At 45.3% G+C, this 27,135-nt stretch overlaps 7 non-coding genes across 7 annotated transcripts; all 7 read left to right on the forward strand.

Annotated features, from left to right (window-relative positions):
* Nucleotides 1-11,267: 11,267 nt before the first annotated feature.
* Nucleotides 11,268-11,339, forward strand: TRNAC-GCA (transfer RNA cysteine (anticodon GCA)). The gene has a single exon. It is a non-coding gene; the product is annotated as a tRNA-Cys (tRNA).
* A 445-nt stretch (nt 11,340-11,784) lies between these two features.
* Nucleotides 11,785-11,856, forward strand: TRNAC-GCA (transfer RNA cysteine (anticodon GCA)). Its single transcript has one exon. It is a non-coding gene; the product is annotated as a tRNA-Cys (tRNA).
* Nucleotides 11,857-13,894: 2,038 nt separating this feature from the next.
* On the forward strand, nt 13,895-13,966 carry TRNAC-GCA (transfer RNA cysteine (anticodon GCA)). Its single transcript has one exon. It is a non-coding gene; the product is annotated as a tRNA-Cys (tRNA).
* Nucleotides 13,967-16,046: 2,080 nt separating this feature from the next.
* On the forward strand, nt 16,047-16,118 carry TRNAC-GCA (transfer RNA cysteine (anticodon GCA)). Its single transcript has one exon. It is a non-coding gene; the product is annotated as a tRNA-Cys (tRNA).
* A 445-nt stretch (nt 16,119-16,563) lies between these two features.
* Nucleotides 16,564-16,635, forward strand: TRNAC-GCA (transfer RNA cysteine (anticodon GCA)). Its single transcript has one exon. It is a non-coding gene; the product is annotated as a tRNA-Cys (tRNA).
* Nucleotides 16,636-22,182: 5,547 nt separating this feature from the next.
* On the forward strand, nt 22,183-22,254 carry TRNAC-GCA (transfer RNA cysteine (anticodon GCA)). The gene has a single exon. It is a non-coding gene; the product is annotated as a tRNA-Cys (tRNA).
* A 2,102-nt stretch (nt 22,255-24,356) lies between these two features.
* Nucleotides 24,357-24,428, forward strand: TRNAC-GCA (transfer RNA cysteine (anticodon GCA)). The gene has a single exon. It is a non-coding gene; the product is annotated as a tRNA-Cys (tRNA).
* Nucleotides 24,429-27,135: the final 2,707 nt, after the last annotated feature.

The raw sequence follows: 27,135 nt of genomic DNA on the forward strand, positions 1-27,135 counted from the left end.
AAGAGACCCACTTGATATCTGCTTCAGCGATCGGTTCGAAGGGTGCCCCTGTGAGACTCTTCAGGACTAGTGGCAAGTCCCAAATGGCAACTGGAGTCTTGACAGTCGGTCTAAGGTTCTTTAGAGCTTTAAAGAATCTGGAGATCAAGGGTTGGTTGGCAAATCGACCATCTGTAAAAGAGTTAATAGCTGTTACATGAACTCTGAGTGTATTGGGCTTCAACCCTTTCAAATAGCCGTCCTGCAAGAATTGCAGCACCACTGGAAGCGAGATCTCTGGGTCCCCTTTCTCAGCCTTCCAGGATAAAAATCTTCTCCATACTCTAGAGTATAGCTGGTTAGTAGATGGCTTGCGAGCTGATAGAAGAGTGTCTATGACTTCTTCAGACAGGCCGCTGTCTCTAAATTTTCTCCTTTCAAACTCCACACAGTCAGATGTAAGCGCTCTAGATGTTGATGGAAAAAACCTCTCTGGAGAAGTAGATCTTCGTGTAGAGGGAACTTCCAGAAATTGCCTTCTGACAGTCGAAGCAGAAGCGGGAACCAATCCCTGCGAGGCCAGAAAGGGGCTATAAGTAGTACTGTGGGTCTGTCCAGGATGATCTTGTTCAAGACACGGCTCATGAGAGGGATTGGAGGAAACAGATATACATGAAGCCCCCTCCAGCTCATGGTCAGAGCATCCAGATGATCTGGTTGATCTATCTTGTACAAGGAACAGAACTTCATCAACTTCCTGTTCTGTCGGGTAGCCATGAGGTCCCATTGGGGACATCCCAACCTCAGAATGATTTGGGAGAAGTACTTCGGGTTCAGCTCCCACTCGTTGGGGTTCAAGGTGTACCTGTTCAGGAAATCTGCCTGGTAGTTCAGCTCCCCTTTTATGTGGATCGCCGAGAGCGAGGCGAGATGGTGTTCGGCCCAGTTCATGAGCATGCTGCACTCGTTTTGCAGAGCCTGAGACCTTGTTCCACCTTGTTTCCGCAAGTAATGTACTGAGACTGAGTTGTCCGACTGGACCAGCACTGGAGTGTCCTTGACAAGGGGAGTAAAATGCATCACTGCTAATCTTATTGCTCTTAGCTCCCTCAGGTTTGAGGAGAACAGTCTTTCTCTTGGAGACCAGGATTTTTGGATCCACTGACCGTTGTAATGCGCTCCCCAGCCGAACTTTGAGGCGTCTGTTGTAATTATAGACTGATCTTGTAGTCTGAAGCAGTTGCCTCGTGACAAATTCTCCTTGTCTAACCACCAGTGAAGAGTTGATCGTGTGTGAGGTGAGAGACACAGCGGGGCTGAAAGGTTTTCTGGACGACGATCCCAAACCTGCAAAATCTCTGTCTGGAGTTCTCTCATGTGGGCCTTGGCCCATGGTACTGCCTCTATGGCAGCAGTCATCAGTCCTAAAACTTTCATCGCTGTTCTTATCTGCATCACCGGCGTCTGAATCAGATCTGTGACAGATTGTATAATCCTCATCTGTTTGTCCAGTGGCAGGAGGACTCTCTCTGCGGACGAATCCAAAATGAGGCCTAGGAATTTCTTCCGTCTTGCAGGCACGAGGTCTGATTTTTCTTTGTTGAGAAGAAAACCACACTCTTGGAGGAGATTCAGAGTCCTCTGCAGATGATGTAGTAGAAGATCTTGAGACGTTGCAACGAGCAGCCAATCGTCTAAATAAGGCACGATCTGGACTCCCTGTAGTCTTAGGGCTGCTACAATGACTACTGCTACCTTCGTGAATACTCTTGGGGATGAAGACAGGCCGAAGGGTAAAGCGCGGAATTGAAAATGTTCCACCTTTCCATGATGGACGACTGCGAGTCTGAGGTATTTTCTTGACTCGAGGTTTATCGGGACATGTAAATAGGCGTCCATGAGATCTAAGGTAATCATCCAGTCGTCCTTCTGGAGTAAAGTGGTGGCGGATCTTATGTTGTCCATGCGAAACTTTTCTCTTTTTAAAAATCGATTTAGGTATCGCAAGTCGATTATGAGCCTCCATCTGCCGCCTGGCTTTGGGACAGGAAAGATCGGGGAGTACACCCCCTGTCCTAGTTGGTTCACCGGAACTGGCTCCAGGGCATCCTTCATCAAGAATTCCTGTAGGAGAGACTGCATAACCCCATCGCTCTTGTTCAAGAGAAACTTTTCTGGAGGACACTCCAGGAAATTTAGGCTGTAACCTATAGAGATAATTTCTAAGACCCAGCTGTCTGTTGTAATCTTCTGCCAGGCTGCTTGATGTCTCAGCAGCCTGCCCCCTACAGTATCCCGGAGCCTGGCGTCAGAACTCTGACCTGGGTTGTTTGGACTGCGTCTGCTTCCCTCTTTTGTTGCTGTTCTGGAAGCGACGAGTGGATCTTCTGTCCTGAAAGGATCTTCTCTTGTAAAAAGACCTCCTGACCCTGAAGGGACGAAAGGACTTCTTCTTTTCTGAGAAAGGAAATTTTAACTCCTTCGTCTCCTTGCCTGGAGCTAAAATATCCTCTAACTGGGAGCCTATCAGGAAACCCGGCTCGAAGGGAAGGGCACAAAAATTAATCTTTGAAGAGGTCTCGCCCGGCCAAGGCTTAAGAAAAACAATTCTTCTGGCAGAATTTAAAACTGCAAGATTCTTAGCGCAGACTCTGGTTACATCTAGCGGGAAATCGCAGGAAAATTCCGCTGCTACCTTCAGGGTGGCGACTTCCTCCAGTAGCTCCCTTCTGGGAACTCCTTCTTCTATGTCCCTGCTCAACTGACTGAGCCAGACTCTTAAGGCCCGAGCAACTGGTACTGCGGATAAGGCCGCTTTAGTCATTGCAGCTGTATAAGAATAAGTACGCTTCAGGAGAGTATCCATCTTCTTATCTAGAGGGTCTTTCAGAATAGAGGTATCATCTGCAGGCAGAAGAGTACTCTTAGATAGCTTAGCCACTGGTGTGTCTACCTTGGCTGGGTTCTCCCACTTCTCTGAATCATTTGGATCCAGCTTGTAAACTGAACGAAACCTGGACCCCAATTCTAACCTGTGCTCCGGCTTCTTCCACTCCTTTTCCATCACTGTCTTTAACACCGGATGGGCTGCAAACACATTGGATACCTTCTTTGGAAAATAATAAAGACTATTCTTATCCTGAGCTGCCACCTTCTCCTTAGATGATTCAACAATGTCCTTCACTGCAATCACTAGTTTATCAGCAAACTCTTTCCTGAAGAGATAGTAGTCTTCAGAAACGACTTCCTCTGAATCCGACTCTGAAACACTGGAGGTGTCAGTAGTGATAGGCGGTGAAGGGGATTTAACAACTAACTGCCTCTTCTCTTTTAGCTTACATTTCTTAGCGGCCTGCTCAGAGGTGGAGCCGAAACTCTCCTTAAACCAAGAGAAAAAACCTTTCGCCTCCTGAAGGAAGTCGGCAGTCTCCTGAGGCTCAGAACACTTCTTACACACAGTAGAACTGGCATTAGGGGGTAAAGGTTGAAGGCAACTCACGCATAGAGACTTGTGTCCAGCGGGCTTCTTCCTGAGATGATGCTTGCAGGTACTACACAGATCACCCCTCTGATCCTCAGGCAACGGTTGCTCGCAGGAGACGCAGAGTCTGTGTTTAGACTTTGACTTCCTTTTCCTAGGGGTAGAAAGGCTCGACATCTGGAAGGAATACAGACAGAGGGAGTAAGCAAAACACCACGTCAAAGTCCAAGACAGACCCCCTCACAAGAAGTACGCTCTACTAGGGCTAAAAACCTTCTGTACAGCAAAACCTAGACTCTGCAGCCTGACCTCTAAGGGGTTAATTCACATAGACAGTGCTAGAGGACCCAAAAACAGGCATCAAATCAGTGTACACAGATCATACTGATGTCCTAACCAAGATTAGTTCAGTCAGGTTACTTCAATGTAAGTACCGGCTAAAATAATAGTGTCCAGCAGTTAAATGGTGCGATAAGCATTGGTGCCAGTGTGCACCTAACCATAATTGGTGTCAGTGTGCCCCTGATCATCATTGGTGTCAGAGGGCACAAACTCCTAGGTGAGAGCACCTACAAAGCATAGGTGTCAGAGAGCTTTAATATCAACATTGGTGCCAGTGTGCATCAGAACATCGTCATTGGTGACAGTGTGCCTCAGTCATCATTGGTGACAGTGTGCCTCAGTCATCATTGGTGCCAGTGTGCCTCAGTCATCATTGGTGACAGTGTGCCTCAGTCATCATTGGTGACAGTGTGCCTCAGTCACCATTGGTGACAGTGTGCCATAAAATAAATCATTGGTGACAGTGTGCATCAGAAAATCGTCATTGGTGACAGTGTGCACACTTACCTTTACAGGCAAGAAGTCCGGCTGCCTCCGTTCCAGGAGACCGAACGCCGGCTTCTTGCCTGTTTAAATGTCCTTCCTCCCCGCCGACTCCGTACAGCCCGACTTCCGGTCGCGCCGGGAAACTCGTCACTTCCGGCACGACCCAGCTCCTGCGCACGCGCACTGTCATTGCGATCCACGGCGTGGCTGCAGAAGGACATCCAGGCGGGCTGCAGGAGAAAAGAAGGTATACTTACCGGCGCAGGGGGGAGGAAGGGGGAGGGAACACTCGCAACTCCCGGCACCAGCTTACACCCAGCAGCGCACCAACACCTCCTGTTATGAAGCCTATACGGGGGAAAGCACCCCAGGCTCTCCCCAACATCCTGGATCCAAAGAAGGGGGCATAACATCTCTGCCTTAGCCACCAGGCCTCTTACTCTCACCCGGGTCACCCACATGGGCCAGTAAGGATGGCAGGACACCAGGTAGGCCAGGGTTTCCCACATTGGCCCTCAGACAAACTGCTGGGACACTGGTGTTAATTAAAACCTTTCTTTACAGAACCTAAGGAAAAATAAAAGAAAAGAAAAAGGTATTACAGGTGGGCAGAAAAACAGGGTGTGGAACACCGCTTACCAGGAAGAAAAGAGGACAGAAAAAAACACAATTGCGTGCAGGTGTGTTGGCTACTTATGAGGTATGTCTGTTGCCAGTTGGTTAATCTTCGTTTGAGATTTTTGTAGGTGGGCGGTCCTACTGGGAATAAAAGAGGCCGGGAATATCCCTTCTGTGCTGCCGAATGTCGTAGAAGAAAGAACTTCTAAGGTTCAAATCTCCCGCCCCCCATCAAAACCCTCTCCTCCCTTCCTCTGTGCAGTTACTCTGTGTGCCAAAACAGGACAAGACCTTGGTCTCTGCATTTTGTTGCCAAGCAGCTCCCATGGCATTGTGGTTAGAGCTGCTGCCTTGGAGCGCAGAGGTTGTGAGTTTGAATCCTGTGAAGACCCTGATGATGGAAGATGTTAAATGAGATTGATTGGGAGAACCTGGGATGACTGGAGGATTGGAGAGCCATGGATCATGGGACTGAAAGATATCGATGGATGGACTGAGTCAAGCGGATGTCAAGGAGAGCAGATTGGAGAGCAGTGGGACCGGAGGAGATCGATGGACTGAGGAGAGGAGGCTTTCAAGGTAAGTGGTCAGAGAGTGTTGTGGGGCATTGTGGACGGTGATCCACTAGAATGGAGGATTCTAGGTTGTGGATCTACCAAAAGTGGTGTTGTGTCTGTTGTGGGATGTTGAAAATATAAAGGTGGGGGTTTTTATTTGCTTTTTTTTTTTTATACCAATAAAATGGTCTCCCCTTCTACCTATCACCATTGCCTCCAGCCCTTCACTCCAACTACCACCACCACCACTCACTTACACCCCAACTACCTTCTTCCTCAGCACCTTCCTCCCCACCCACTTCTCCATCACCTTCTGGATGCCCAACCATCAACCACTTCAAACACACACTTACCTTAACATCCACCGATTTCTCACTCCATCACCATGCTCTGCTGCCAGCCTCAGGGTCTTCACAGGATTTGAACTCACAACCTCTTTGCGCCAAGGCAGCAGCTCTAACCACTAGACCATGAAAGCAAACTGGAAACTGGAAACTGGAAACTGGAAACTGGAAACTGGAAACTGGAAACTGGAAACTGGAAACTGGAAACTGGAAACTGGAAACTGGAAACAACTGGAAACTGGAAACTGGAAACTGGAAACTGGAAACTGGAAACTGAAAACTGGAAACTGAAAACTGGAAACTGGAAACTGGAAACTGGAAACTGGCAACGATGACAGTGGTCTTGGCCTGTTTTGACAAAATGAGAAAATGCACAAAGGGGGGCTCGGACCTCAGACCGAGCTACTTCTTAGGCTTGCTATATCTACAATCCGAGCCCCCCTCTTTTTTGGCACGCAGGGCACGCAGATGATAAGTACTGGAATGATTGAGAGCTTTAAATGTATGAAACTTACAAACCTGTATAACTTTTTGGCAACAGTTGTTTTGACAAAAAGAGAAAATGCACAAAGGGGCGCTCAGACCTCAGACCAAGCTACTTCTTAGGCTTGCTATATCTACAATTGGAGCCCCCCTCTCTTTTTGGCACGCAGGGCACGCAGATGACAAGTACTGGAACGATTGAGAGCTTTAAATGTATGTAACTTACAAATCTGTATAACTTTTTGGCACCTGTTGTTTTGACAAAAAGAGAAAATGCAGAAAGGGGGGGCTCGAACCTAACAAACCTGTATAACTTTTTGGCACCAGTTGTTTTGACAAAAAGAGAAAATGCACAAAGGGGGGCTCAAACCTAAGACCAAGCTACTTCTTAGGCTTGCTATATCTACAATTGGAGCCCCCCTCTCTTTTTGGCACGCAGGGCACGCAGATGATAAGTATTGGAACGATTGAGAGCTTTAAATGTATGTAACTTACAAATCTGTATAACTTTTTGACACCAGTTGATTTAAAAAAATATTTTTTTCCCACCTGTTCAGATACATTTGACTGGAACAGTACAGGCAAGCCGAAGAGCTAGTTCAGACTTAGGTTCGAATCCCCCCCTCTGTGCGTTTACACTGGAAAGCTTTGTGTTGTGGGGGTATAGCTCAGTTGTAGAGCATTTGACTGCAGAACAAGAGGTCCTTGGTTCAAATCCGAGTGCCCCCTAACAAAATTTTTTTTGCTTTACAACTTAACCATATCCCACAAATTTCTTGCAGAAAATCGCCTCATCCAGTCAATGAGCAGCCACCCTGGAGCGCAGAGGTTCAAGAGGTCCTTTATTCAAATCCAAGTGCCTGCTAATGCATAATTTTTTCTTTACAGCTCAACCATATCTCATGTATGTAGTTTATTGCAAAAAATTTGCAATGTTGAGGTACAGATATTGCTAATTTTTTAGCAATAGCTCAGTGGTGGAGCATTGTGGTCAGGCAGAAAAGAACTATAGAACTTCTAAGGTTCAAATCTCCCCCCCCCCTCAAAACCCTCTCCTCCCTTCCATGGTGCAGTTACTCTGTGTGCCAAAACAGGACAAGACCTTGGTCTCTGCATTTTGTTGCCAAGCAGCTCCCATGGCATTGTGGTTAGAGCTGCTGCCTTGGGGCGCAGAGGTTGTGAGTTTGAATCCTGTGAAGATCCTGATGATGGAATATGTTAAATGAGATTGATCGTGAGAACCTGGGATGACTGGAGGATTGGAGAGCCATGGATCATGGGACTGAAAGATATCGATGGATGGACTGAGTCAAGCGGATGTCAAGGAGAGCAGTGGGACTGGAGGAGATCGATGGACTGAGGAGAGGAGGCTTTCAAGGTAAGTGGTCAGAGAGTGTTGTGGGGCATTGTGGACGGTGATCCACTAGAATGGAGGATTCTAGGTTGTGGATCTACCAAAAGTGGTGTTGTGTCTGTTGTGGGATGTTGAAAATATAAAGGTGGGGGTTTTTATTTGCTTTTTTTTATACCAATAAAATGGTCTCCCCTTCTACCAATCACCATTGCCTCCAGCCCTTCACTCCAACTACCACCACCACCACTCACTAACACCCCAACTACCTTCTTCCTCAGCACCTTCCTCCCCACCCACTTCTCCATCACCTTCTGGATGCCCAACCATCAACCACTTCACACACACACTTACCTTAACATCCACCGATTTCTCACTCCATCACCATGCTCTGCTGCCAGCCTCAGGGTCTTCACAGGATTTGAACTCACAACCTCTTTGCTCCAAAGCAGCAGCTCTAACCACTAGACCATGAAAGCTACCTGGAAACTAGAAACTGGAAACTGGAAACTGGAAACTGGAAACTGGAAACTGGAAACTGGAAACTGGAAACTGGAAACTGGAAACTGGCAACGATGACAGTGGTCTTGGCCTGTTTTGACAAAATGAGAAAATGCACAAAGGGGGGCTCGGACCTCAGACCGAGCTACTTCTTAGGCTTGCTATATCTACAATCCGAGCCCCCCTCTTTTTTGGCACGCAGGGCACGCAGATGATAAGTACTGGAATGATTGAGAGCTTTAAATGTATGTAACTTACAAACCTGTATAACTTTTTGGCACCAGTTGTTTTGACAAAAAGAGAAAATGCACAAAGGGAGGCTCGGACCTAACAAACCTGTATAACTTTTTGGCAACAGTTGTTTTGACAAAAAGAGAAAATGCACAAAGGGGCGCTCAGACCTCAGACCAAGCTACTTCTTAGGCTTGCTATATCTACAATTGGAGCCCCCCTCTCTTTTTGGCACGCAGGGCACGCAGATGACAAGTACTGGAACGATTGAGAGCTTTAAATGTATGTAACTTACAAATCTGTATAACTTTTTGGCACCTGTTGTTTTGACAAAAAGAGAAAATGCAGAAAGGGGGGGCTCGAACCTAACAAACCTGTATAACTTTTTGGCACCAGTTGTTTTGACAAAAAGAGAAAATGCACAAAGGGGGGCTCAAACCTAAGACCAAGCTACTTCTTAGGCTTGCTATATCTACAATTGGAGCCCCCCTCTCTTTTTGGCACGCAGGGCACGCAGATGATAAGTATTGGAACAATTGAGAGCTTTAAATGTATGTAACTTACAAATCTGTATAACTTTTTGACACCAGTTGATTTAAAAAAATATTTTTTTCCCACCTGTTCAGATACATTTGACTGGAACAGTACAGGCAAGCCGAAGAGCTAGTTCGGACTTAGGTTCGAATCCCCCCCTCTGTGCGTTTACACTGGAAAGCTTTGTGTTGTGGGGGTATAGCTCAGTTGTAGAGCATTTGACTGCAGAACAAGAGGTCCTTGGTTCAAATCCGAGTGCCCCCTAACAAAATTTTTTTTGCTTTACAACTTAACCATATCCCACAAATTTCTTGCAGAAAATCGCCTCATCCAGTCAATGAGCAGCCACCCTGGAGCGCAGAGGTTCAAGAGGTCCTTTATTCAAATCCAAGTGCCTGCTAATGCATAATTTTTTCTTTACAGCTCAACCATATCTCATGTATGTAGTTTATTGCAAAAAATTTGCAATGTTGAGGTACAGATATTGCTAATTTTTTAGCAATAGCTCAGTGGTGGAGCATTGTGGTCAGGCAGAAAAGAACTATAGAACTTCTAAGGTTCAAATCTCCCCCCCCCCTCAAAACCCTCTCCTCTCTTCCTCTGTGCAGTTACTCTGTGTGCCAAAACAGGACAAGACCTTGGTCTCTGCATTTTGTTGCCAAGCAGCTCCCATGGCATTGTGGTTAGAGCTGCTGCCTTGGGGCGCAGAGTTTGTGAGTTTGAATCCTGTGAAGATCCTGATGATGGAATATGTTAAATGAGATTGATCGTGAGAACCTGGGATGACTGGAGGATTGGAGAGCCATGGATCATGGGACTGAAAGATATCGATGGATGGACTGAGTCAAGCGGATGTCAAGGAGAGCAGTGGGACTGGAGGAGATCGATGGACTGAGGAGAGGAGGCTTTCAAGGTAAGTGGTCAGAGAGTGTTGTGGGGCATTGTGGACGGTGATCCACTAGAATGGAGGATTCTAGGTTGTGGATCTACCAAAAGTGGTGTTGTGTCTGTTGTGGGATGTTAAAAATAAAAAGGTGGGGGGTTTTATTTGCTTTTTTATTTATACCAATAAAATGGTCTCCCCTTCTACCAATCACCATTGCCTCCAGCCCTTCACTCCAACTACCACTCACTCACACCCCAACGACCTTCTTCCTCAGCACCTTCCTCCCCACCCACATCACATCCACTTCTCCATCACCTTCTGGATGCCCAACCATCAACCACTTCACACACACACTTACCTTAACATCCACCGATTTCTCACTCCATCACCATGCTCTGCTGCCAGCCTCAGGGTCTTCACAGGATTTGAACTCACAACCTCTTTGCTCCAAGGCAGCAGCTCTAACCACTAGACCATGAAAGCTACCTGGAAACTGGAAACTGGAAACTGGAAACTGGAAACTGGAAACTGGAAACTGGAAACTGGAAACTGGAAACTGGAAACTGGAAACTGGAAACTGGAAACTGGCAACGATGACAGTGGTCCTGGCCTGTTTTGACAAAATGAGAAAATGCACAAAGGGGGGCTCGGACCTCAGACCGAGCTACTTCTTAGGCTTGCTATATCTACAATCCGAGCCCCCCTCTCTTTTTGGCACGCAGGGCACGCAGATGATAAGTACTGGAATGATTGAGAGCTTTAAATGTATGTAACTTACAAACCTGTATAACTTTTTGGCACCAGTTGTTTTGACAAAAAGAGAAAATGCACAAAGGGAGGCTCGGACCTAACAAACCTGTATAACTTTTTGGCACCAGTTGTTTTGACAAAAAGAGAAAATGCACAAAGGGGCTCAGACCTCAGACCAAGCTACTTCTTAGGCTTGATATATCTACAATTGGAGCCCCCCTCTCTTTTTGGCACGCAGGGCACGCAGATGATAAGTACTGGAACGATTGAGAGCTTTAAATGTATGTAACTTACAAATCTGTATAACTTTTTGGCACCTGTTGTTTTGACAAAAAGAGAAAATGCAGAAAGGGGGGGCTCGAACCTAACAAACCTGTATAACTTTTTGGCACCAGTTGTTTTGACAAAAAGAGAAAATGCACAAAGGGGGGCTCAGACCTCAGAACAAGCTACTTCTTAGGCTTGCTATATCTAGAATTGGAGCCCCCCTCTCTTTTTGGCACGCAGGGCACGCAGATGATAAGTACTGGAACGATTGAGAGCTTTAAATGTATGTAACTTACAAATCTGTATAACTTTTTGACACCAGTTGATTTAAAAAAATAATTTTTTCCCACCTGTTCAGATACATTTGACTGGAACAGTACAGGCAAGCCGAAGAGCTAATTCGGACTTAGGTTCGAATCCCCCCTCTGTGCGTTTACACTGGCAAGCTTTGTGTTGCGGGGGTATAGCTCAGTGGTAGAGCATTTGACTGCAGATCAAGAGGTCCTTGGTTCAAATCCAAGTGCCCCCTAACACACATTTTTTTGCTTTACAACTTAACCATATCCCACAAATGTAGTTTCTTGCAGAAAATCGCCTCATCCAGTCAATGAGCAGCCACCCTGGAGCGCAGAGGTTCAAGAGGTCCTTAGTTCAAATCCAAGTGCCTGCTAATGCATAATTTTTTCTTTACAGCTCAACCATATCATAAGGCTTGCTATATCTACAATTGGAGCCCCCCTCTCTTTTTGGCACGCAGGGCACGCAGATGATAAGTACTGGAACGATTGAGAGCTTTAAATGTATGTAACTTACAAATCTGTATAACTTTTTGACAACAGTTTATTTAAAAAAATAATTTTTTCCCACCTGTTCAGATACATTTGACTGGAACAGTACAGGCAAGCCGAAGAGCTAGTTCGGACTTAGGTTCGAATCCCCCATCTGTGCGTTTACACTGGAAAGCTTTGTGTTGCGGGGGTATAGCTCAGTGGTAGAGCATTTGACTGCAGATCAAGAGGTCCTTGGTTCAAATCCGAGTGCCCCCTAGCACAAATTTTTTTGCTTTACAACTTAACCATATCCCACAAATGTAGTTTCTTGCAGAAAATCAACTCATCCAGTCAATGAGCAGCCACCCTGGAGCGCAGAGGTTCAAGAGGTCCTTGGTTCAAATCCAAGTGCCTGCTAATGCATAATTTTTTCTTTACAGCTCAACCATATCTCATGTATGTAGTTTATTGCAAAAAATTTGCAATGTTGAGGTACAGACATTGTTAATTTTTTAGCAATAGCTCAGTGGTGGAGCATTGTGGTCAGGCAGAAAAGAACTATAGAACTTCTAAGGTTCAAATCTCCCCCCCCCCCCCCCTCTAAACCCTCTCCTCCCTTCCTCTGTGCAGTTACTCTGTGTGCCAAAACAGGACAAGACCTTGGTCTCTGCATTTTGTTGCCAAGCAGCTCCTATGGCATTGTGGTTAGAGCTGCTGCCTTGGGGCGCAGAGGTTGTGAGTTCGAATCCTGTGAAGATCCTGATGATGGAAGATGTTAAATGAGATTGATCGTGAGAACCTGGGATGACTGGAGGATTGGAGAGCCATGGATCATGGGACTGAAAGAAATCGATGGATGGACTGAGTCAAGCGGATGTCAAGGAGAGCAGTGGGACTGGAGGAGATCGATGGACTGAGGAGAGGAGGCTTTCAAGGTAAGTGGTCAGAGAGTGTTGTGGGGCATTGTGGACGGTGATCCACTAGAATGGAGAATTCTAGGTTGTGGATCTACCAAAAGTGGTGTTGTGTCTGTTGTGGGATGTTGAAAATATAAAGGTGGGGGTTTTTATTTGCTTTTTTTTTTTTATACCAATAAAATGGTCTCCCCTTCTACCAATCACCATTGCCTCCAGCCCTTCACTCCAACTACCACCACCACCACTCACTAACACCCCAACTACCTTCTTCCTCAGCACCTTCCTCCCCACCACCTTCTGGATGCCCAACCATCAACCACTTCACACACACACTTACCTTAACATCCACCGATTTCTCACTCCTTCACCATGCTCTGCTGCCAGCCTCAGGGTCTTCACAGGATTTGAACTCACAACCTCTTTGCTCCAAAGCAGCAGCTCTAACCACTAGACCATGAAAGCTACCTGGAAACTGGAAACTGGAAACTGGAAACTGGAAACTGGAAACTGGCAACGATGACAGTGGTCTTGGCCTGTTTTGACAAAATGAGAAAATGCACAAAGGGGGGCTCGGACCTCAGACCGAGCTACTTCTTAGGCTTGCTATATCTACAATCCGAGCCCCCCTCTCTTTTTGGCACGCAGGGCACGCAGATGATAAGTACTGGAATGATTGAGAGCTTTAAATGTATGTAACTTACAAACCTGTATAACTTTTTGGCACCAGTTGTTTTGACAAAAAGAGAAAATGCACAAAGGGAGGCTCGGACCTAACAAACCTGTATAACTTTTTGGCACCAGTTGTTTTGACAAAAAGAGAAAATGCACAAAGGGGCTCAGACCTCAGACCAAGCTACTTCTTAGGCTTGATATATCTACAATTGGAGCCCCCCTCTCTTTTTGGCACGCAGAGCACGCAGATGATAAGTACTGGAACGATTGAGAGCTTTAAATGTATGTAACTTACAAATCTGTATAACTTTTTGGCACCTGTTGTTTTGACAAAAAGAGAAAATGCAGAAAGGGGGGGCTCGAACCTAACAAACCTGTATAACTTTTTGGCACCAGTTGTTTTGACAAAAAGAGAAAATGCACAAAGGGGGGCTCAGACCTCAGAACAAGCTACTTCTTAGGCTTGCTATATCTACAATTGGAGCCCCCCTCTCTTTTTGGCACGCAGGGCACGCAGATGATAAGTACTGGAACGATTGAGAGCTTTAAATGTATGTAACTTACAAATCTGTATAACTTTTTGACACCAGTTGATTTAAAAAAATAATTTTTTCCCACCTGTTCAGATACATTTGACTGGAACAGTACAGGCAAGCCGAAGAGCTAATTCGGACTTAGGTTCGAATCCCCCCTCTGTGCGTTTACACTGGCAAGCTTTGTGTTGCGGGGGTATAGCTCAGTGGTAGAGCATTTGACTGCAGATCAAGAGGTCCTTGGTTCAAATCCAAGTGCCCCCTAACACACATTTTTTTGCTTTACAACTTAACCATATCCCACAAATGTAGTTTCTTGCAGAAAATCGCCTCATCCAGTCAATGAGCAGCCACCCTGGAGCGCAGAGGTTCAAGAGGTCCTTAGTTCAAATCCAAGTGCCTGCTAATGCATATTTTTTTCTTTACAGCTCAACCATATCTCATGTATGTAGTTTATTGCAAAAAATTTGCAATGTTGAGGTACAGACATTGCTAATTTTTTAGCAATAGCTCAGTGGTGGAGCATTGTGGTCAGGCAGAAAAGAACTATAGAACTTCTCAGGTTCAAATCTCCCCCCCCCCCTTTCAAAACCTTCTCCTCCCTTCCTCTGTGCAGTTACTCTGTGTGCCAAAACAGGACAAGACCTTGGTCTCTGCATTTTGTTGCCAAGCAGCTCCCATGGCATTGTGGTTAGAGCTGCTGCCTTGGAGCGCAGAGGTTGTGAGTTCGAATCCTGTGAAAACCCTGTTGATGGAAGATGTTAAATGAGAATGATCGTGAGAACCTTGGAGGATTGGAGGATCATGGGACTGAAAGATATCGATGGATGGAATAAGTCAAGCGAATGTCAAGGAGAGCAGATTGGAGAGCAGTGGGACTGGAGGAGATCGATGGACTGAGGAGAGGAGGCTTTCAAGGTAAGTGGTCAGAGAGTGTTGTGGGGCATTGTGGACAGTGATCCACTAGAATGGAGGATTCTAGGTTGTGGATCTACCAAAAGTGGTGTTGTGTCTGTTGTGGGATGTTGAAAATATAAAGGTGGGGGTTTTTATTTGCTTTTTTTTTTTTATACCAATAAAATGGTCTCCCCTTCTACCAATCACCATTGCCTCCAGCCCTTCACTCCAACTACCACCACCACCACTCACTAACACCCCAACTACCTTCTTCCTCAGCACCTTCCTCCCCACCCACTTCTCCATCACCTTCTGGATGCCCAACCATCAACCACTTCACACACACACTTACCTTAACATCCACCGATTTCTCACTCCTTCACCATGCTCTGCTGCCAGCCTCAGGGTCTTCACAGGATTTGAACTCACAACCTCTTTGCTCCAAAGCAGCAGCTCTAACCACTAGACCATGAAAGCTACCTGGAAACTGGAAACTGGAAACTGGAAACTGGAAACTGGAAACTGGAAACTGGAAACTGGAAACTGGAAACTGGAAACTGGCAACGATGACAGTGGTCTTGGCCTGTTTTGACAAAATGAGAAAATGCACAAAGGGGGGCTCGGACCTCAGACCGAGCTACTTCTTAGGCTTGCTATATCTACAATCCGAGCCCCCCTCTCTTTTTGGCACGCAGGGCACGCAGATGATAAGTACTGGAATGATTGAGAGCTTTAAATGTATGTAACTTACAAACCTGTATAACTTTTTGGCACCAGTTGTTTTGACAAAAAGAGAAAATGCACAAAGGGAGGCTCGGACCTAACAAACCTGTATAACTTTTTGGCACCAGTTGTTTTGACAAAAAGAGAAAATGCACAAAGGGGCTCAGACCTCAGACCAAGCTACTTCTTAGGCTTGATATATCTACAATTGGAGCCCCCCTCTCTTTTTGGCACGCAGGGCACGCAGATGATAAGTACTGGAACGATTGAGAGCTTTAAATGTATGTAACTTACAAATCTGTATAACTTTTTGGCACCTGTTGTTTTGACAAAAAGAGAAAATGCAGAAAGGGGGGGCTCGAACCTAACAAACCTGTATAACTTTTTGGCACCAGTTGTTTTGACAAAAAGAGAAAATGCACAAAGGGGGGCTCAGACCTCAGAACAAGCTACTTCTTAGGCTTGCTATATCTAGAATTGGAGCCCCCCTCTCTTTTTGGCACGCAGGGCACGCAGATGATAAGTACTGGAACGATTGAGAGCTTTAAATGTATGTAACTTACAAATCTGTATAACTTTTTGACACCAGTTGATTTAAAAAAATAATTTTTTCCCACCTGTTCAGATACATTTGACTGGAACAGTACAGGCAAGCCGAAGAGCTAATTCGGACTTAGGTTCGAATCCCCCCTCTGTGCGTTTACACTGGCAAGCTTTGTGTTGCGGGGGTATAGCTCAGTGGTAGAGCATTTGACTGCAGATCAAGAGGTCCTTGGTTCAAATCCAAGTGCCCCCTAACACACATTTTTTTGCTTTACAACTTAACCATATCCCACAAATGTAGTTTCTTGCAGAAAATCGCCTCATCCAGTCAATGAGCAGCCACCCTGGAGCGCAGAGGTTCAAGAGGTCCTTAGTTCAAATCCAAGTGCCTGCTAATGCATAATTTTTTCTTTACAGCTCAACCATATCATAAGGCTTGCTATATCTACAATTGGAGCCCCCCTCTCTTTTTGGCACGCAGGGCACGCAGATGATAAGTACTGGAACGATTGAGAGCTTTAAATGTATGTAACTTACAAATCTGTATAACTTTTTGACAACAGTTTATTTAAAAAAATAATTTTTTCCCACCTGTTCAGATACATTTGACTGGAACAGTACAGGCAAGCCGAAGAGCTAGTTCGGACTTAGGTTCGAATCCCCCATCTGTGCGTTTACACTGGAAAGCTTTGTGTTGCGGGGGTATAGCTCAGTGGTAGAGCATTTGACTGCAGATCAAGAGGTCCTTGGTTCAAATCCGAGTGCCCCCTAGCACAAATTTTTTTGCTTTACAACTTAACCATATCCCACAAATGTAGTTTCTTGCAGAAAATCACCTCATCCAGTCAATGAGCAGCCACCCTGGAGCGCAGAGGTTCAAGAGGTCCTTGGTTCAAATCCAAGTGCCTGCTAATGCATATTTTTTTCTTTACAGCTCAACCATATCTCATGTATGTAGTTTATTGCAAAAAATTTGCAATGTTGAGGTACAGATATTGCTAATTTTTTAGCAATAGCTCAGTGGTGGAGCATTGTGGTCAGGCAGAAAAGAACTATAGAACTTCTAAGGTTCAAATCTCCCCCCCCCCCCCTCAAAACCCTCTCCTCCCTTCCTCTGTGCAGTTACTCTGTGTGCCAAAACAGGACAAGACCTTGGTCTCTGCATTTTGTTGCCAAGCAGCTCCCATGGCATTGTGGTTAGAGCTGCTGCCTTGGAGCGCAGAGGTTGTGAGTTCGAATCCTGTGAAGATCCTGATGATGGAAGATGTTAAATGAGATTGATCGTGAGAACCTGGGATGACTGGAGGATGGGAGAGTCATGGATCATGGGACTGAAAGATATCGATGGATGGACTGAGTCAAGCGGATGTCAAGGAGAGCAGTGGGACTGGAGGAGATCGATGGACTGAGGAGAGGAGGCTTTCAAGGTAAGTGGTCAGAGAGTGTTGTGGGGCATTGTGGACGGTGATCCACTAGAATGGAGGATTCTAGGTTGTGGATCTACCAAAAGTGGTGTTGTGTCTGTTGTGGGATGTTGAAAATATAAAGGTGGGGGTTTTTATTTGCTTTTTTTTTTTTATACCAATAAAATGGTCTCCCCTTCTACCAATCACCATTGCCTCCAGCCCTTCACTCCACCTACCACCACCACCACTCACTAACACCCCAACTACCTTCTTCCTCAGCACCTTCCTCCCCACCCACATCACATCCACTTCTCCATCACCTTCTGGATGCCCAACCATCAACCACTTCACACACACACACTTACCATCCACCGATTTCTCACTCCATCACCATGCTCTGCTGCCAGCCTCAGGGTCTTCACAGGATTTGAACTCACAACCTCTTTGCTCCAAGGCAGCAGCTCTAACCACTAGACCATGAAAGCTACATGGAAACTGGCAACGATGACAGTGGTCTTTGCCTGTTTTGACAAAATGAGAAAATGCACAAAGGGGGGCTCGGACCTCAGACCGAGCTACTTCTTAGGCTTGCTATATCTACAATCCGAGCCCCCCTCTTTTTTGGCACGCAGGGCACGCAGATGATAAGTACTGGAATGATTGAGAGCTTTAAATGTATGTAACTTACAAACCTGTATAACTTTTTGGCACCAGTTGTTTTGACAAAAAGAGAAAATGCACAAAGGGAGGCTCGGACCTAACAAACCTGTATAACTTTTTGGCACCAGTTGTTTTGACAAAAAGAGAAAATGCACAAAGGGGGGCTCAGACCTCAGAACAAGCTACTTCTTAGGCTTGCTATATCTACAATTGGAGCCCCCCTCTCTTTTTGGCACGCAGGGCACGCAGATGATAAGTACTGGAACGATTGAGAGCTTTAAATGTATGTAACTTACAAACCTGTAGGGCACGCAGATGATAAGTACTGGAATGATTGAGAGCTTTAAATGTATGTAACTTACAAACCTGTAGAAGGATCTGGGTGTACTTGTAGATCACAGACTACAGAATAGTATGCAATGTCAGGCTGCTGCTTCCAAAGCCGGCAGGATATTGTCATGTATCAAAAGAGGCATGGACTCAAGGGACAGGGACATAATACTCCCCCTTTATAAAGCATTGGTACGGCCTCACCTGGAATATGCTGTTCAGTTTTGGTCACCTGTCCGTAAAAGGGACACTGCGGAGTTGGAAAGGGTGCAGAGACGCGCGACTAAACTAATATGGGGCATGGAACATCTTAGCTATGAGGAGCGATTAAAGGAGTTACAATTGTTTAGTCTTGAGAAGAGACGTTTAAGGGGGGATATGATAAACGTATATAAGTATATTAATGGCCCATACAAAAAATATGGAGAAAAACTGTTCCAGGTTAAACCCCCCCAAAGGACGAGGGGGCACTCCCTCCGTCTGGAGAAAAAAAAGTTTAGTCTCAAGGGGCGACACGCCTTCTTTACCGTGAGGACTGTGAATTTATGGAACGGTCTACCTCAGGAACTGGTCACAGCAGGAACAATTAACAGCTTTAAAACAGGATTAGATACATTCCTGGAACAAAATAAGATTAATGCTTATGAAGAAATATAAAATCTCATCCCTTCCCCAATATCGCGCCACACCCCTACCCCTTAATTCCCTGGTTGAACTTGATGGACATATGTCTTTTTTCGACCGTACTAACTATGTAACTATGTAACCAGTTGTTTTGACAAAAAGAGAAAATGCACAAAGGGAGGCTCGGACCTAACAAACCTGTATAACTTTTTGGCACCAGTTGTTTTGACAAAAAGAGAAAATGCACAAAGGGGGGCTCAGACCTCAGAACAAGCTACTTCTTAGGCTTGCTATATCTACAATTGGAGCCCCCCTCTCTTTTTGGCACGCAGGGCACGCAGATGATAAGTACTGGAACGATTGAGAGCTTTAAATGTATGTAACTTACAAATCTGTATAACTTTTTGGCACCTGTTGTTTTGACAAAAAGAGAAAATGCACAAAGGGGGGGCTCGAACCTAACAAACCTGTATAACTTTTTGGCACCAGTTGTTTTGACAAAAAGAGAAAATGCACAAAGGGGGGCTCAAACCTAAGACCAAGCTACTTCTTAGGCTTGCTATATCTACAATTGGAGCCCCCCTCTCTTTTTGGCACGCAGGGCACGCAGATGATAAGTACTGGAACGATTGAGAGCTTTAAATGTATGTAACTTACAAATCTGTATAACTTTTTGACACCAGTTGATTTAAAAAAAATTTTTTTTCCCACCTGTTCAGATACATTTGACTGGAACAGTACAGGCAAGCCGAAGAGCTAGTTCGGACTTAGGTTCGAATCCCCCCTCTGTGCGTTTACACTGCCAAGCTTTGTGTTGCGGGGTATAGCTCAGTGGTAGAGCATTTGACTGCAGATCAAGAGGTCCTTGGTTCAAATCCGAGTGCCCCCTAACACACATTTTTATGCTTTACAACTTAACCATATCCCACAAATTTCTTGCAGAAAATCGCCTCATCCAGTCAATGAGCAGCCACCCTGGAGCGTAGAGGTTCAAGAGGTCCTTGGTTCAAATCCAAGTGCCTGCTAATGCATAATTTTTTCTTTACAGCTCAACCATATCTCATGTATGTAGTTTATTGCAAAAAATTTGCAATGTTGAGGTACAGATATTGCTAATTTTTTAGCAATAGCTCAGTGGTGGAGCATTGTGGTCAGGCAGAAAAGAACTATAGAACTTCTAAGGTTCAAATCTCCCCCCCCCTCAAAACCCTCTCCTCTCTTCCTCTGTGCAGTTACTCTGTGTGCCAAAGCAGGACAAGACCTTGGTCTCTGCCTTTTGTTGCCAAGCAGCTCCCATGGCATTGTGGTTAGAGCTGCTGCCTTGGAGCGCAGAGGTTGTGAGTTTGAATCCTGTGAAGTTCCTGATGATGGAAGATGTTAAATGAGATTGATCGTGAGAACCTGGGATGACTGGAGGATTGGAGAGCCATGGATCATGGGACTGAAAGATATCGATGGATGGAATAAGTCAAGCGAATGTCAAGGAGAGCAGATTGGAGAGCAGTGGGACTGGAGGAGATCGATGGACTGAGGAGAGGAGGCTTTCAAGGTAAGTGGTCAGAGAGTGTTGTGGGGCATTGTGGACGGTGATCCACTAGAATGGAGGATTCTAGGTTGTGGATCTACCAAAAGTGGTGTTGTGTCTGTTGTGGGATGTTAAAAATAAAAAGGTGGGGGTTTTTATTTGCTTTTTTATTTATACCAATAAAATGGTCTCCCCTTCTACCAATCACCATTGCCTCCAGCCCTTCACTCCAACTACCACCACCACTCACTCACACCCCAACGACCTTCTTCCTCAGCACCTTCCTCCCCACCCACATCACATCCACTTCTCCATCACCTTCTGGATGCCCATCCATCAACCACTTCACACACACACACACTTACCTTAACATCCACCGATTTCTCACTCCATCACCATGCTCTGCTGCCAGCCTCAGGGTCTTCACAGGATTTGAACTCACAACCTCTTTGCTCCAAGGCAGCAGCTCTAACCACTAGACCATGAAAGCTACCTGGAAACTGGAAACTGGAAACTGGAAACTGGAAACTGGAAACTGGAAACTGGAAACTGGAAACTGGAAACTGGAAACTGGAAACTGGAAACAGGAAACAACTGGAAACTGGAAACTGGAAACAACTGGAAACTGGAAACTGGCAACGATGACAGTGGTCCTGGCCTGTTTTGACAAAATGAGAAAATGCACAAAGGGGGGCTCGGACCTCAGACCGAGCTACTTCTTAGGCTTGCTATATCTACAATCCGAGCCCCCCTCTCTTTTTGGCACGCAGGGCACGCAGATGATAAGTACTGGAACGATTGAGAGCTTTAAATGTATGTAACTTACAAATCTGTATAACTTTTTGGCACCTGTTGTTTTGACAAAAAGAGAAAATGCAGAAAGGGGGGGCTCGAACCTAACAAACCTGTATAACTTTTTGGCACCAGTTGTTTTGACAAAAAGAGAAAATGCACAAAGGGGGGCTCAAACCTAAGACCAAGCTACTTCTTAGGCTTGCTATATCTACAATTGGAGCCCCCCTCTCTTTTTGGCACGCAGGGCACGCAGATGATAAGTACTGGAACGATTGAGAGCTTTAAATGTATGTAACTTACAAATCTGTATAATTTTTTGACACCAGTTGATTTAAAAAAATAATTTTTTCCCACCTGTTCAGATACATTTGACTGGAACAGTACAGGCAAGCCGAAGAGCTAGTTCGGACTTAAGTTCGAATCCCCCCTCTGTGCGTTTACACTGGCAAGCTTTGTGTTGCGGGGTATAGCTCAGTGGTAGAGCATTTGACTGCAGATCAAGAGGTCCTTGGTTCAAATCCAAGTGCCCCCTAACACACATTTTTTTGCTTTACAACTTAACCATATCCCACAAATGTAGTTTCTTGCAGAAAATCGCCTCATCCAGTCAATGAGCAGCCACCCTGGAGCGCAGAGGTTCAAAAGGTCCTTAGTTCAAATCCAAGTGCCTGCTAATGCATAATTTTTTCTTTACAGCTCAACCATATCATAAGGCTTGCTATATCTACAATTGGAGCCCCCCTCTCTTTTTGGCACGCAGGGCACGCAGATGATAAGTACTGGAACGATTGAGAGCTTTAAATGTATGTAACTTACAAATCTGTATAACTTTTTGACAACAGTTTATTTAAAAAAATAATTTTTTCCCACCTGTTCAGATACATTTGACTGGAACAGTACAGGCAAGCCGAAGAGCTAGTTCGGACTTAGGTTCGAATCCCCCATCTGTGCGTTTACACTGGAAAGCTTTGTGTTGCGGGGGTATAGCTCAGTGGTAGAGCATTTGACTGCAGATCAAGAGGTCCTTGGTTCAAATCCGAGTGCCCCCTAGCACAAATTTTTTTGCTTTACAACTTAACCATATCCCACAAATGTAGTTTCTTGCAGAAAATCACCTCATCCAGTCAATGAGCAGCCACCCTGGAGCGCAGAGGTTCAAGAGGTCCTTGGTTCAAATCCAAGTGCCTGCTAATGCATAATTTTTTCTTTACAGCTCAACCATATCTCATGTATGTAGTTTATTGCAAAAAATTTGCAATGTTGAGGTACAGACATTGTTAATTTTTTAGCAATAGCTCAGTGGTGGAGCATTGTGGTCAGGCAGAAAAGAACTATAGAACTTCTAAGGTTCAAATCTCCCCCCCCCCTCAAAACCCTCTCCTCCCTTCCTCTGTTCAGTTACTCTGTGTGCCAAAACAGGACAAGACCTTGGTCTCTGCATTTTGTTGCCAAGCAGCTCCCATGGCATTGTGGTTAGAGCTGCTGCCTTGGAGCGCAGAGGTTGTGAGTTCGAATCCTGTGAAGATCCTGATGATGGAAGATGTTAAATGAGATTGATCGTGAGAACCTGGGATGACTGGAGGATTGGAGAGTCATGGATCATGGGACTGAAAGATATCGATGGATGGACTGAGTCAAGCGGATGTCAAGGAGAGCAGTGGGACTGGAGGAGATCGATGGACTGAGGAGAGGAGGCTTTCAAGGTAAGTGGTCAGAGAGTGTTGTGGGGCATTGTGGACGGTGATCCACTAGAATGGAGGATTCTAGGTTGTGGATCTACCAAAAGTGGTGTTGTGTCTGTTGTGGGATGTTGAAAATATAAAGGTGGGGGTTTTTATTTGCTTTTTTTTTTTTTATACCAATAAAATGGTCTCCCCTTCTACCAATCACCATTGCCTCCAGCCCTTCACTCCAACTACCACCACCACCACCACCACCACCACTCACTAACACCCCAACTACCTTCTTCCTCAGCACCTTCCTCCCCACCCACTTCTCCATCACCTTCTCGATGCCCAACCATCAACCACTTCACACACACACTTACCTTAACATCCACCGATTTCTCACTCCATCACCATGCTCTGCTGCCAGCCTCAGGGTCTTCACAGGATTTGAACTCACAACCTCTTTGCTCCAAAGCAGCAGCTCTAACCACTAGACCATGAAAGCTACCTGGAAACTGGAAACTGGAAACTGGAAACTGGAAACTGGAAACTGGAAACTGGAAACTGGAAACTGGAAACTGGAAACTGGAAACTGGCAACGATGACAGTGGTCTTGGCCTGTTTTGACAAAATGAGAAAATGCACAAAGGGGGGCTCGGACCTCAGACCGAGCTACTTCTTAGGCTTGCTATATCTACAATCCGAGCCCCCCTCTCTTTTTGGCACGCAGGGCACGCAGATGATAAGTACTGGAATGATTGAGAGCTTTAAATGTATGTAACTTACAAACCTGTATAACTTTTTGGCACCAGTTGTTTTGACAAAAAGAGAAAATGCACAAAGGGAGGCTCGGACCTAACAAACCTGTATAACTTTTTGGCACCAGTTGTTTTGACAAAAAGAGAAAATGCACAAAGGGGCTCAGACCTCAGACCAAGCTACTTCTTAGGCTTGATATATTTACAATTGGAGCCCCCCTCTCTTTTTGGCACGCAGGGCACGCAGATGATAAGTACTGGAACGATTGAGAGCTTTAAATGTATGTAACTTACAAATCTGTATAACTTTTTGGCACCTGTTGTTTTGACAAAAAGAGAAAATGCAGAAAAGGGGGGGCTCGAACCTAACAAACCTGTATAACTTTTTGGCACCAGTTGTTTTGACAAAAAGAGAAAATGCACAAAGGGGGGCTCAGACCTCAGAACAAGCTACTTCTTAGGCTTGCTATATCTACAATTGGAGCCCCCCTCTCTTTTTGGCACGCAGGGCACGCAGATGATAAGTACTGGAACGATTGAGAGCTTTAAATGTATGTAACTTACAAATCTGTATAACTTTTTGACACCAGTTGATTTAAAAAAATAATTTTTTCCCACCTGTTCAGATACATTTGACTGGAACAGTACAGGCAAGCCGAAGAGCTAATTCGGACTTAGGTTCGAATCCCCCCCTCTGTGCGTTTACACTGGCAAGCTTTGTGTTGCGGGGGTATAGCTCAGTGGTAGAGCATTTGACTGCAGATCAAGAGGTCCTTGGTTCAAATCCAAGTGCCCCCTAACACACATTTTTTTGCTTTACAACTTAACCATATCCCACAAATGTAGTTTCTTGCAGAAAATCGCCTCATCCAGTCAATGAGCAGCCACCCTGGAGCGCAGAGGTTCAAGAGGTCCTTAGTTCAAATCCAAGTGCCTGCTAATGCATATTTTTTTCTTTACAGCTCAACCATATCTCATGTATGTAGTTTATTGCAAAAAATTTGCAATGTTGAGGTACAGACATTGCTAATTTTTTAGCAATAGCTCAGTGGTGGAGCATTGTGGTCAGGCAGAAAAGAACTATAGAACTTCTCATGTTCAAATCTCCCCCCCCCCCCCCCCCCCTTTCAAAACCTTCTCCTCCCTTCCTCTGTGCAGTTACTCTGTGTGCCAAAACAGGACAAGACCTTGGTCTCTGCATTTTGTTGCCAAGCAGCTCCCATGGCATTGTGGTTAGAGCTGCTGCCTTGGAGCGCAGAGGTTGTGAGTTCGAATCCTGTGAAAACCCTGTTGATGGAAGATGTTAAATGAGAATGATCGTGAGAACCTTGGAGGATTGGAGGATCATGGGACTGAAAGATATTGATGGATGGAATAAGTCAAGCGGATGTCAAGGAGAGCAGATTGGAGAGCAGTGGGACTGGAGGAGATCGATGGACTGAGGAGAGGAGGCTTTCAAGGTAAGTGGTCAGAGAGTGTTGTGGGGCATTGTGGACGGTGATCCACTAGAATGGAGGATTCTAGGTTGTGGATCTACCAAAAGTGGTGTTGTGTCTGTTGTGGGATGTTGAAAATAAAAAGGTGGGGTTTTTTATTTATACCAATAAAATGGTCTCCCCTTCTACCAATCACCATTGCCTCCAGCCCTTCACTCCAACTACCACCACCACCACCACCACTCACTCACACCCCAACAACCTTCTTCCTCAGCACCTTCCTCCCCACCCACATGACATCCACTTCTCCATCACCTTCTGGATGCCCAACCATCAACCACTTCACACACACACACTTACCATCCACCGATTTCTCACTCCATCACCATGCTCTGCTGCCAGCCTCAGGGTCTTCACAGGATTTGAACTCACAACCTCTTTGCTCCAAGGCAACAGCTCTAACCACTAGACCATGAAAGCTACATGGAAACTGGCAACGATGACGACAGTGGTCTTGGCCTGTTTTGACAAAATGAGAAAATGCACAAAGGGGGGCTCGGACCTCAGACCGAGCTACTTCTTAGGCTTGCTATATCTACAATCCGAGCCCCCCTCTTTTTTGGCACGCAGGGCATGCAGATGATAAGTACTGGAATGATTGAGAGCTTTAAATGTATGTAACTTACAAACCTGTATAACTTTTTGGCACCAGTTGTTTTGACAAAAAGAGAAAATGCACAAAGGGAGGCTCGGACCTAACAAACCTGTATAACTTTTTGGCACCAGTTGTTTTGACAAAAAGAGAAAATGCACAAAGGGGGGCTCAGACCTCAGAACAAGCTACTTCTTAGGCTTGCTATATCTACAATTGGAGCCCCCCTCTCTTTTTGGCACGCAGGGCACGCAGATGATAAGTACTGGAACGATTGAGAGCTTTAAATGTATGTAACTTACAAATCTGTATAACTTTTTGGCACCTGTTGTTTTGACAAAAAGAGAAAATGCACAAAGGGGGGGCTCGAACCTAACAAACCTGTATAACTTTTTGGCACCAGTTGTTTTGACAAAAAGAGAAAATGCACAAAGGGGGGCTCAAACCTAAGACCAAGCTACTTCTTAGGCTTGCTATATCTACAATTGGAGCCCCCCTCTCTTTTTGGCACGCAGGGCACGCAGATGATAAGTATTGGAACGATTGAGAGCTTTAAATGTATGTAACTTACAAATCTGTATAACTTTTTGACACCAGTTGATTTAAAAAAATATTTTTTTCCCACCTGTTCAGATACATTTGACTGGAACAGTACAGGCAAGCCGAAGAGCTAGTTCGGACTTAGGTTCGAATCCCCCCCTCTGTGCGTTTACACTGGAAAGCTTTGTGTTGCGGGGTATAGCTCAGTTGTAGAGCATTTGACTGCAGATCAAGAGGTCTTTGGTTCAAATCCGAGTGCCCCCTAACACACATTTTTTTGCTTTACAACTTAACCATATCCCACAAATTTCTTGCAGAAAAACGCCTCATCCAGTCAATGAGCAGCCACCCTGGAGCGCAGAGGTTCAAGAGGTCCTTGGTTCAAATCCAAGTGCCCCCTAACACACATTTTTTTTGCTTTACAACTTAACCATATCCCACAAATGTAGTTTCTTGCAGAAAATCGCCTCATCCAGTCAATGAGCAGCCACCCTGGAGCGCAGAGGTTCAAGAGGTCCTTGGTTCAAATCCAAGTGCCTGCTAATGCATAATTTTTTCTTTACAGCTCAACCATATCTCATCTATGTAGTTTATTGCAAAAAATTTGCAATGTTGAGGTACAGACATTGCTAATTTTTTAGCAATAGCTCAGTGGTGGAGCATTGTGGTCAGGCAGAAAAGAACTATAGAACTTCTAAGGTTCAAATCTCCCCCCCCCCCTCAAAACCCTCTCCTCCCTTCCATGGTGCAGTTACTCTGTGTGCCAAAACAGGACAAGACCTTGGTCTCTGCATTTTGTTGCCAAGCAGCTCCCATGGCATTGTGGTTAGAGCTGCTGCCTTGGAGCGCAGAGGTTGTGAGTTTGAATCCTGTGAAG

This window comes from Hyla sarda, unplaced genomic scaffold (genome assembly GCF_029499605.1).
Source record: "Hyla sarda isolate aHylSar1 unplaced genomic scaffold, aHylSar1.hap1 scaffold_1062, whole genome shotgun sequence".
Lineage (NCBI taxonomy): Eukaryota > Metazoa > Chordata > Amphibia > Anura > Hylidae > Hyla > Hyla sarda.